The 12,376-nt window shown below is 37.9% G+C and overlaps 1 protein-coding gene across 12 annotated transcripts in view; it reads left to right on the top strand.

Annotated features, from left to right (window-relative positions):
• The window catches only part of LOC121313120 (multiple C2 and transmembrane domain-containing protein 1-like), a 151,023-nt gene that overhangs the window by 17,468 nt on the left and 121,179 nt on the right, over positions 1–12,376 (top strand). The window contains exon 1 of one of the 12 annotated variants that reach the window (XM_041245399.1): positions 8,059–8,313. The exons of the other annotated variants lie outside the window; for them this stretch is intronic. The gene's annotated coding sequence lies outside the window, so the exon portion shown is untranslated. Of the gene's footprint in view, positions 1–8,058; positions 8,314–12,376 lie in introns of those variants that run through there. 12 annotated transcript variants of the gene reach the window in all.

Genomic DNA, 12,376 nt, shown 5'->3' with positions numbered 1-12,376 from the left:
GTGCTTTTGCTAGTGAGCCATTGTGGACTGTAGGGTTATAATACCTTTTTTACACATGAGTAAAATGAATTTACACGGCACAAGGTCCATAGATTAGTTGTTGCCAGCAAATCAATCCTGCTCACCTAGAGCGAGGTTCAATTTCAAAATGCAACATAAATGACATGAATTTCTTACCCAGCATTAGCAGGATCTGACTGCGACATTATTAAATGTGAGCTGATAAAACTAAAATCTCACAGTCATCCTACCCAGCCTGCGCTTTCTTTATTGCAGTGTTTAATTCAAGTTTTGCTTAATGAGCATTTCAGGTCATTAAAGCTGGTAAATTATGGTTACCTTCACTGTGTACTTCAGCACAACTGTGGCTCAGCAGCATTTCCTGCTCGAGTTTCATTGGGTTTACTGTACCCCCCTGCGAGCCAGCCCTCCGAGTTTCTAAATAAAATAGCCAAAATATTTGAAAACCCAATAACTGTAACACCCTGTTCCTCTCACTTTGTAGATTTTGTGTTGCACGATTACATACTTGGCACATATTGTGCACTGTAGTGTTATGGGCCTCTATGGACCTTTCTAGAGAAAATTTTACATCCCAGTTTCTGTGAGGCAGTAATCAGAGAGCAGTGATCACGTATCCCTCTAGAACAATCCAGGCGCATCCCAGTTGTCCCATGGAGTTTGCAAGGTTTTTTAATTGTTCTGGAGGGATATGTGACGCTGACTCAGTGATCCCTGCTATGAGAGTCTGTCAGATCAGATGCCTTTGCTGTTGCGACAGAAACAGCAGAACTCAGGAGTTACATTTCAGGACTCAACAAAGTGTCAGAAAGGTGTTTGATGCTAGTTTTATAACATTACAAGTTTTATTTTTTTTTAATGGTGTAGACTACAATGTTGGTACAAACACCTTGATAAACCAGGCTCATATGAGCAGTAGCTTAATTGGGGTTAGCAGTATGTTTTCAAGCTGGCCTCTGATGCTAATGAATCCAAATAACATTGCCCTGTTTTGGCTGCAACCACTTTTCCATCTCGACAGGTGGCATCGTTGAAACTGTCCCAATTACTGGGCCTGTGTTCACTATCCTAGAGCAAAAAGGCCCCACAGTAATGAGGGATGCAGTTTAGAAGTACGGTTTCAGAAATCAGACAATCTAATTACATTAAAACCATTTCTGATAATCTGCTGCTGTGTAGGCAGTGACTGCTCAACTCACTAATAAACATTAGTTGGATAATCAGCCCTTAAACCGAGCAACAGCTTGTGTCAAAGCAGGCACATGATATTAGGAGGGAGGGATGGTACTTTCACAAGCAATCACTTCAACCATAGTGACATTTCTGTGACTTTTAAGGTACCTGATAGACATGTAATTTTTTAACAAATGAAGCACATTCACTTTTTTTCTGCATTGAATGTAAAGTTATTAACATGCGTGACCCAATCCTGATATGAACGTATTACTTTTTTTTTTTTTAAATCACATTGCATTTGTAAGCCATGCATCTGCAGTGCATTTTAATTGAATGTGCTTAAATTGCCATTTTTACATTAAACACACTGTTTTATGGTGTTTAAAACGGTTTCGAGTGGTTCTGGGTTGCTTCAGTATTGAGTTGATATCCTATTTTAAACTAAATCTGTCTTCTCTGGAGCTTGTCTGGAGAATCCTACGTGACCAGACTGAACAGCCTTCTTAATTCCATTCAAATCACGTGACAACGTGACCTTTCAACTCTGTCAGCCCTGTCTTCTCAAAGGGCACAGTGTCAGTACCTAGGATTCTCTAGACTTGCTCTAAACAACTCCGCCAGGTAAGAAAAAAAGGAGAGGAATAGAAGAACCCTGGTGCTGTGATTCCATCAGGACATTATCACTGAACACATTTCAGTTGCCTTTTCAAGGGCATAGCTACTCAGTTTTATGATGACGGAAAACTTGCCCATCCCAGTACTACTGTAAATGTTCCATTGGACAGTCTATCAAAAAACAAAACAATTCTGTAACACCAGATTTACCAGCCTTATCATTCAGCATTCTTATAGTTTAAGTCAGTCGTTATGAATCAATAACAATCCTATCATTTCTCTGGTGATTCAAAACAGAACTGGATCCAGTTTCGGAGAGCATAAACCAAGTGCAGTAATGTAGTCAGTACACATGGAAAGACAGTGTTGTGTGGTGCACTGCCGTTACGGATTCTGAACCCAGTCAGTGAAATGAGATTAAAAGCTCTATCACCACGTCTGGTTTTTTTTGTGTCTGCCCCTGTTACAATGGCGACGTGACCCGGATCTCATAGACTGGCTACAGCTGAGGTCAAAGGGGGAAGAGTGTTACGTTGTGTGGAGCACTGCTGTTTGAATGAATTCTGACCACTGTCAGTGAGATAAGGGTTAAAAGCATTGTACTCACCAAAGCAGACAAGCCTGGCTCTTTGGATTGTGAAAATGGAAAGACAAATATATAATTTACTTAGGAGACGAAACTGTGCTTTGTCGTTGCCTTTCTCCTTGGTAAAAACAAAATGGGGACAAGTTAAACTTTGTTTGAGTCGAACACAGCTGCAATTAATACTTTGTATTGAACAGGTGCACATTTTTCTTTGCAATGTTATTGTGGGTTGTTAGATGGATGAAGTATGGCATTCAGAATGTTTTGTGAACATTTTTAAAACATGTTTTGGTTTGCAGTCTTACCGGCAAGTCGGGTAGATTGCAAACCAGTTTGTGTAGCATGTCACACAAACAACTGCCACAGTCAGCCCATTTAAATAACAGATTTAAATGACAGTATACACAGAATACAAAAGCAGCAATTTTAAAGCTACATTAAAACCCATTAAGATAAGAAAGCCATTTTATAAAAGTGAATTTTTAGTCTTGGCTTGAAAACTGTAACAATCCCAGCTTCCCTGACAAACAAAGGCAGAGAATTCCATAATTTAGGACCTCTACAAGAAAAAGCCCTGCCTCCCATGTTGCTTTTGTTGACCCGAGGAATAACCAGCAGCCCCGCATCCTGTGATCTCAGAGTGCAGTTTGGAGGATACAGGGTTGGAAGAAGACATTTGCTCTTGTGTGAAAAAAAAAAACAAATTAAGAAAATTGCATAAGAGAAGATAAAGACAAAACGAGAAACAGGAAATGAATGGAAACGCTGCATCCCAAACTCATCTATCAAGTTGTATGCTTTTAGAATTGGACAGTTGGCAGCAATGGTGCATTGGAGCCAGTTTGCAGTCTGTTTTTATTCAATTAATCACCCCACAAGCCTGAGACAATGCTTTCTGATGCGGATCTTTCACACTCAGCTTTCCAGCTAAAATTCTGGTCACAGTAAAAACCCTATTATCCAAATTCATTTTGGCAGGGGATATTTGTAAAATCGATTTGATAAAATTATTATTATACAATTGTTTAATGTGACATACAAAAACAATGTTAGAGAGAGAGGGGTGCAAATTAAATTTCACAACTGGAGAAAGTGCTCAGAGCATTATAGATTATCAGGCCCTCTGTGGGTTTTTACAATTTTACTGTATTGCGTATCAATTCTTTTTGATGTACCTGATTTTAAGGGAGTAAAATAAACAAAGAATTTTACTTAGATCTTATTTATTTCAGTTTTGCTTTATGTAAACTGTTTTAAAAAATAGATGACTAGTAGTTTACAGCATGTTGAGAGGCAAATTAAGACTGCTTGGTGGCCTTAATATTGAAGGTACCACACTTTATCAATGTAACCATGGTGTTCTGTTATACTTTTTAGATCCGCTTTACCATGCTAACCTGCGCTTAGTGCTAAAGTGCGCCTTCATGTCTTGAATTCAGTCCCCCCTCTATTGTGGATGAGAAGAGTGGCATGGCTTCATTTCAAAAGCCAGCAAGCTCGAAGCAGGCTGAGAAAAAAGCATGTGAGAGAGAGAGAATACTAATTGGGCAGAAAGTGACAATTATGGGAGTTCAAACAGGATTCTGATAATCATGACAATCAATCATTGAAAATGTCATTATTGTCCTGCTTTGTATACATTAGGAATATTAAAAGTAAGCAACTTCATTCTGTGAAACAAATGAGTTCTGCTCATTATACAAACCGGATGGCATAGAGTGCTCTAGCTCAGCACTTTGTTAAACCCATCGCTCTGCTCTATCATGAATATGTTTCAGCAGCCCTGTTTTTCCAGCTAGTGCCATTAGGGGGCAGTTGTGTTAAAGGAGGTCAGGTTTGGAAAGGAGACGGAAACATTTGTCTGTCTAACTTCTGATTGTTTTAGCTTGTTTTGAAGTCATGGGTTAAAGATGTTCATGCATACAGGAACTTTTATATATATATATATATATATATATATATATATATATATATATATATATATATCCCTCCCTTGTGTATTAGGAAGCAACAGTAACAGTTACAAACTGTAAATCTATTAAATATCAATGTAAAATTGCAGTTGTTTGGGAATTATTGTTTGGATTTTTTTTTCAGTGCCTTTTGCAACACATTAAAACCTTAAACATTTCTATAATATTTAATTTCCTACCTGGGTTAGAAACTAACAATATTGAGCTAGTAGTCCAAAAGACTAGTACCTTTTGAAACTTGATGTAAACTTACTAGTCCTTATGTTGGAATCAACAACAACAGTTGGGGTCCCTAAAATAGTCTTAGATTTTATTTTGCTAAAAAATAAACACCGTTATAAATTTAGATTTACAATTTTTTTTTAAACGGTCACACAGATCGATCAATCACCTGTTTACACCTCGTTGAGCGACTACTGTACTGTGTGCTGAGAAACTGACACTGACAGCACCAGATGGGATGACAGGAAAAAATTATCTCAGCTGTGTCACCTTGCCGACCATGAAGATCCGCCTGAAATTGACACCAATGACACAAACAAAATGTTTATTTTATTGTACGTTACATGTGTTGCTATTTACAAAAATGTTGTCAGGCTATGAATCTACAACAATTAATGTACTCATGTACACATGCAGTCTTCACTAAAGTTGCAATTTAAGGGCAGTACGTTTCACTGTAGCCCTCGGGATGAAATTATTAGCTAGGTGGCTATTTATTTTTTTAATTTGTAGTGAGATAAAACTGCTTCAGCAAGTACAGTAGAATCTGCCAGAACTGATGGACGCTGTATCTACTAGGGTTAGATACTAATGAGAGCATTACAAATACAAAAGAAAAACGAGGGAAATGCTAATCTTTTCAAGAAAGCTGAGAGACTTTGTATAAATAGATTTTTATATTCTTAAACGTTGCAATAGCATCCACACTATAATTTGACTATAATTTACACTGTGCTGGACCTTATTTTCCCCCATTGGTGCTTGAGCCCAGGAGCACCCCGGAATCACAGCCTGTGCACCTATTATCAGTGATTATAAAATGGTTTGGATAAATTAAGTGTTATGATTGGCTGAACAAGATCTCATGACCGTGCGGTAATAATTGTCTTACCGCACGATTATGACATCATAGACCAACTTACTTATCTGATCTATTAATATTACTATGCCTTAATAGTAACAATTATCTAAACAGTGTTTCTGTTGGTAAAAATGTCAACATGCAACTGAAACAGCATTTAAAACACTCAACAATCTGTTTTTTTTTCATCTCTGTCACTGAGAATTACAGTAAAAATGGCAAATATACTGTTGTATTTAGTGAGAGAACAGAACAAAGAAAACTCTGAGGTAAGCAGTAGCAGTAACACTGTATTCAGAAGCCATCTGAGAAATCACGCAAGTCTCACTCAGCATGTAATGCAGCAGCGGCATTTACTTACTAAACTAAATATCACCTTATAAAACTAGTGAGTATGCAATGATTAAACTAGACAAAACATACGTCTCACCACTGCCCTCTGATTTCAGAGACATGTTTAAAACAACATTACAATCTCTCCTGCTCTCTTCTGACACAACCACTGGGCTTTTAAACAAAGTCGGGTTCAGCATAGCATTCTATTGTGCTCACTGTGGCACTGCGCAAACTCACATCTAGTGCTGGATTACAATCTAGGGAAATTACGCATGGTTACCGGCGTTGGTGTGAAAACAGCCTCAGAAATTATTAGCCAGTTAGTCTTGAAGACTGCAAGGCCTGAGTAGGATCATTTCCTACAAAAAAAACAAAACACAAATAACACTCGGAAGCCCTTCTCTCAAGTGACAGTGCAGTGCAGTGTTTGGCTGTTCCATGAATCCTCCCTCAGATGTGGGAAATCAGTCTGCTTTCAATAAACAAATCTCATTTCATTTACTATTAATGGTAATGTTCAATGTAATGTTTATGACAAATAAAAAAGTACAACATATATATTACAATCAAACAGTCTCCAGGGAGTATTTTTACCCAGTGGAAGGATACATAATATATTTCTTATTTTATTCCTTAAAAAAGCTAGTTTGTATAATTATGTTTAAAAAAATGTAGCCTTTTTATAACCGTAATTAAATGTACAACAGGCTGTGTGGTAAGGCAATTCTTGCCGCACTTCCTGGGTGGTTGAAGGCAACAACACACCAAGGGTGTGCTGTAAGAATTGTCTTACCACACACCCTGTCATGGGTTATTTCTTACTTAAAGCCTGGTTTTCAAACAAACTGATTATCGCTCACCAATGCTGTATTGGTATAAGAAAAGTCACTTACAATATGCTGACGATAATGTAAACAACACCAAGCTACATACAGCAAGTCCCAAGCTTTAAACTTGTTACTGTTTATAGATAAGAGCTCAGCTTTGTTACAAGTATATTCTGTTATTATGTTTTAAAGCAACATACCACAATAATGTTCATTATGGTAATTGTTTATTTATTAGTTTTAAATTGTTTAGTAAAACGTGACCTACACACTTGCCAACATGTGGAAAGTGTTCAGCGGGAAGTTCGTCTCCCGCAGACGTGTCAGCCTCAAGAAGAGCACAGCATGTGGTTTTTCACTAACTCTACTGTGCAGAATAAATCACTTTTTTCTATGGGTAAATAGACTTTCTTCCTATGCATCGGGATGTGGAACATTTGCAGTATAAATCTCCACATTTTTGTAAAATTATATTACACTTACTTCAAAAGACGCAACGCATTTCAGTAAATTCAAACGATAAACTGAAAATTGACTTCCCTGCATTTCTTTAACGCAAGACTAAACCTGAGAGTATATGTGTACATTTGTTCAAATTACTCGCCCAGGGGACTACTGAGTCAACTAGTCCTCATCAGATTTAGTTTCTAACCCTGCCTACCCATTTAGTACTCTATCACTATGTGTATTCTCTTTCTTTCTCTATTGTTGTGTCTGTATTTAGCAGACTTACTAAACTAAAAGACCCTGGAATGGAGGCGCAAACAAATAAAATGACAGCTGAAGCTGCAATGACCTTGTGGAACTCGGTTTCAAAACATGAGAAAGATCCCACGGTTACTGATTAGAGCATTATTTATACATTTGATGTAGTTAGGTAAGATTTCTTGTCTGTATATCCCCAAGCACCCTGAGTGCTGAATTTGATCCATGTATACGTAAACAAACAAACGTAGTGGAAGACAGCTCTGGAAGTGGGGGAGGTGGGGGCTTGTGTTAATCAAATTGAACAGGGCTGTGTCACTCCTCAGCTTTGCATTATTAATTGGCAGTCCTTTAAAATTTTAATAATGCATTTCCCTCTGAGAAGCTAGCATTTTGGTTACATTGTGGTGACACTTTTCTCAGATAACCCTGGATGAGGAAAAAGCTTCCTGTTTATTGCATGATATCTATCTATATCTAATTTTTTATAGAGCCATTTTTTTAATAGTAGAAACCTGAAAGAACTTCAGTAGCACAGCCTGAATGCAGCAGTGCTTACTTGTAGAGGATATGATATCTTCTTCAGAGTTACAGTTACAGTCTTTCTTCAATATTGCCCTGCTGGCCTGATCTCAAGTTCGCTAACTGCTAGGTTAGTGTCATTAAAGTTGCTACATCTCCCTGTTGCATAATAAGGATTTAGTGTGCAGCGTCCTGTGTCACAGCTCTCACTAGTGTCAAGGCTGTCAATTCAGTTGTACACTGAGAGACGTGTCAGAGAAGTGTGTGCTGTACAAACTTTTGAGAGTGTTTGTTAAACGGGGGGTACAGGGGGAAAGCTCAGTATCAGTCAGCATTTATACATAACTTTTTCTGACGGAGATTGAACAGGACAGGTAATCCCGGGATTATTTGGAGCGACGATAGTGTGTTTGCAAAGACACTTCACTGCAAGCTCTGCGTCCTGTCAGATGTGGGTTGCTGATAAAGGTACGTGCGTTGTTTGATCTGGGGTTTTGACTGGTTGAAGTCTCAGTTGGTTGCTAATGTATAGCAGGTGTCCTTTTAGCTTCCTGGAACTGGCATCTCCCCAGTGGCACCACTGAGTTTGACAATGGAACAGACTCAAGAATAGTCGCTTGTGTACCTGTACCGGAAACTACCTTTAGAAAATAAAAACAAACCTGTGAATGTGTTGATGACATATATTCATGACAATAGTGAAAGCCACACTTATAGCTGTGCAATTGAAATTCTCAATAGGACTACTGATAAAATGCAAATAAAGACTGAAAATGCACTAATGCATTGCAGCTCGCGGCATCATTCAGCCACGCTTGCTACTGCATGTTTACTGCAGTAATTACAAGCTGTAGAATTTAATTTAGCCTAACAAACTATACCAATCCCTCTACAAAAACATCAGCTTCACACTTTTGTAGTGGGCCTGGAATAGTGAAATTGTAGGTACGATTTGTTTTTGAAGGATAATGTCAGTGCTTGTATATCATTGATTGATAAGTTGATAGTCTTTTGTTTGTTTTTGTCGTAAAATGCCATGCTGCTACTGTCAGGATGTCCCTGTGAATGAAGTGCTTGCATCTCAGTGGATTAATCCTGAATACATAACTTCTAATAAATAATAAATCATTGGGTAAAGTGGGGCATTAGAACAAGGGGGGTGGAGGAGAGGGGAGTGTTGTACAGAATTCCAAGTGACATCACTGGATTTCAGAAATCCAACTAATTGCCACAAGTTTTCAGTTGACTGTACTTGACATCTTGGGTCTCGATACAAGGGCAGAATGAGTGGCACAGCCTTGAAAACAGCTTATTAAAATGAGAATGAAAAAGCAGGGAAAGACCTTCTGTGGTCCCCCTTTGATAAATGCTATTTGCCAAGCTTACAGTATGTATTTGTCTCTTGAGCATTGTGGTTTATGTAAGCAAAAGTCAGTCGTGTAGAATTAATGCAATTTCTTAATCATTCAGCTTTTTCTGTGTGACTGCATAATAAATCAAGTGACTCAGCCTCAGCTAGAGAACTTCTTCATCATCTGGACTTCAGTAAATGTGCAATATTAAATAGTTGAGTGGTTTTGGGAATGTATTCTACTGTGGTAAATGCACTGTAAAAAGGATAAGCTAAGATAGCCATGTTTTATGCGATGATGTAAACTGCGGTTTTTATAGTGTAAAAGATTAAGCTTCCTCTGAGACGTGGGGCTTACTGTACATTGAATGCGCCTGTTTCTGTGTTCACGCTCTATAACTGCTCATGCTAACAAGCCTGGCTTTTTTTTGTGCAGTGGTTAAGACGCTTGCTAGGGGAATATGGGATTGCCTGTCAGCAAGCAGCCAGCACCCAGGTTTTACTTTATTGATGACAATACTTCACATTAGTTTGCACTAACCAGGCTCAGGTTTCTACTGTTGGGTAGGAGATTATTTATTTATTTTTGGCTCTAAAAGGGAGCTGCGATAATAAGTCAGACCACCACCCCCTCCCACCCCCAAGAGTTTATAAGACTTAAACTGGCTCAGCACACAAGTGAAACGGTGGTGTTAACCTAGCTTCTACTGGGCACACTGATCAGCACAGTTTTCATTCTCGTAATGAGTGAGGCTCACTGAATGTCGGGGTGGTCAGGTTAGGATTGACTGTCTATAGTATTGAGTGGAACTGTCCTCTCATTGTGTCCACCGGGCAGGGAGCAGTATGATCTTCCCCACATGCCACAAGACTGCCCCAGCTTGATATGCTTTACATTTAGCTCATAACGATAAAAACAAGGGAAACAAAGGCTTTTTTACAAGACTATGGATCCTTTACGCAGAATGAATCACAAACGTTCCCCAAGGGACTGCGTTGAGCTACCTGCTCTTGTGAGGCTGTAATAGTTTAACAGTTTAAAAAAGTACACAAATATAAATCTGCTAGTAACAAAACGTTGCATTTCTTTGAAGTATGATGCATTGAAAACCACTGAAATTCAGCACTGTACGGTACCACGCAGCACTCTCTGTGGAGCACTCTCTGTGGACTGGGTTCTGGGCGGATATGTGAAAATGTTGGCTTTGCGAACATCTATAGAAAATTACATTTACACACATGCAAAATAGGTTACTGGACAAAAATAAAGAGCAGACAGCATGGGGAAATGCTTTACTTTGAAAGTAAGCAAACGTAAACGAGATTAAGAATACAAAGCTGTGCGGTTTACAATATAAAACAAGAAGCCTTTCTCTAAGCAAACCTTTTTAAAGAAATACAAAACAAGGGGTACTGGGGATTTCAATAGTTTTTTGATCAATGTGTCTGAAGATGGAATGTTAAAAACGGCTTTTATTATTTCTTTTGTCTCGTGACAGGCCTTTGATGCGCTCCTGAGGTGAGAAGACCTGTGTTTTAAACAGCAGTCCAGTACTGAATAGTTAGGCAGGTGTCTTACTCAGCTTGCTGTCTGGCACACTGGGATATCTGAAGTGACCTGTGTCACGTGGTAGCTGGTTAAACTGGGAAACTCTTTTTTTAATGGGTTCACACTAAATGAAAAACAGCAGGCTACCACTTCTCCCATGCTTCCTTGTAAAAAATGGTTGACTTTTCGTATGTCCTTCTGGGTCACTCCATTCTCAAACTAAAAATAAAACACTACCATTTTATCATCTTTAACCAGGAAGTCCCCGGTTAAAATCCCAGCTCAGCTACTGAGTCACTGCATGACCCTGAGCAAGTCACTTAACCTCCTTGTGCTCCCTCTTTCGGGTAAGGTTTCAGGTTGTTGTAAGTGACTCTGCTTCTGATGCATAGTTCACACACCCTAGTCTCGTATCTTGTAATGCTCTTTGTGATGGTGGTCCACTATAAAAAGGCGCTATATAAAATTATTATTATTATTATTATTATTATTATTATTATTATTATTATTATTATTATTATTATTATTATTATTATAAAACCCTTGCCTCACTATTATTATTATTATTATTATTATTATTATTATTATTATTATTATTATTATTATTATTATTATTATTATTATTATAATAAAACATTTGCCTCACTCCTCACTCATTACTTCATATAACATTCACCTTGGGAAATAGCAACTCCCTTGAAAATAATAGTTTTTCATTTTTTTATAACAGCGTGCATACTAGGAAAGTCACTGTTAAACAGGCTGTAATGGTATTTCTTCTTTTTGTCATGCAGTTCATGAAGACTAGCCTCAGAGCCAATAATATCTATTTCATGTGTATTCTAGTAACAAGGCACTCCTCCTGGACCAATGCATTGTTAATTTTCAAAACCTGGCTGCCATTCTAGTTATGATTGCAATTTGATGCTTGTGTTACCAAGACTTCCCTGTTTAATAAGTAAGGGATAACACACGACAGGGCATGGGTTGTGTTGCATTAACATACAATGAAGCGCTTATAAAATGGACTCAATAATACATAGATAAACTTCAAAGGTTTATATTATTTTTTTTTTAAAATGAACAATTTTATTGTATATTCTTCTGCTTTGGAGAAAAAATAGTCCAACGGACACAGTTAAACTGGAGGTTTTCAACATTTCCAACAATAAATACAATAATAGACTATTTTATCCCAGTTGGGGTCAAAATAATTAATTGTAACACTGTCCAGCTACTTACATGAAATGCCTGAAGCCAGTTAAAATGAGAGTGCATGCAGGCAAGAACGTGCTAGACCTGGGGGAAGGGCGACATTAAGTTGCAGGCCATGCAATTTGATAGGCCACGATGGAGGATAACTAGCCAAAATGGCTAAAATAACATTTAAACACGACTGAAAACTTAGTGACTGTAAAGACATATACTGCTTTCAGTGAAAATGATTGAGAAAAACAAGTAATAAGGCACAATAGAGTAGTAATAAATAACTACACTCAGGCTCTCCGTTGCAAGTATAATACGTTGTGTATTGATAATTTATTAATCAAACTTTAATTAGAAAAGAAAAAAAAGTTCAGTTGTGCATTAAGCTATATTTATGCACAGTTTAAACCCCCTAAGCAGCCAGT

Source organism: Polyodon spathula, chromosome 1 (assembly GCF_017654505.1).
Source record: "Polyodon spathula isolate WHYD16114869_AA chromosome 1, ASM1765450v1, whole genome shotgun sequence".
In the NCBI taxonomy this organism is placed as follows: Eukaryota; Metazoa; Chordata; class Actinopteri; order Acipenseriformes; family Polyodontidae; genus Polyodon; species Polyodon spathula.
The sequence above is the reverse complement of the archived record's forward strand: the minus strand, read 5'-3'. Positions and strand labels throughout refer to the sequence as shown.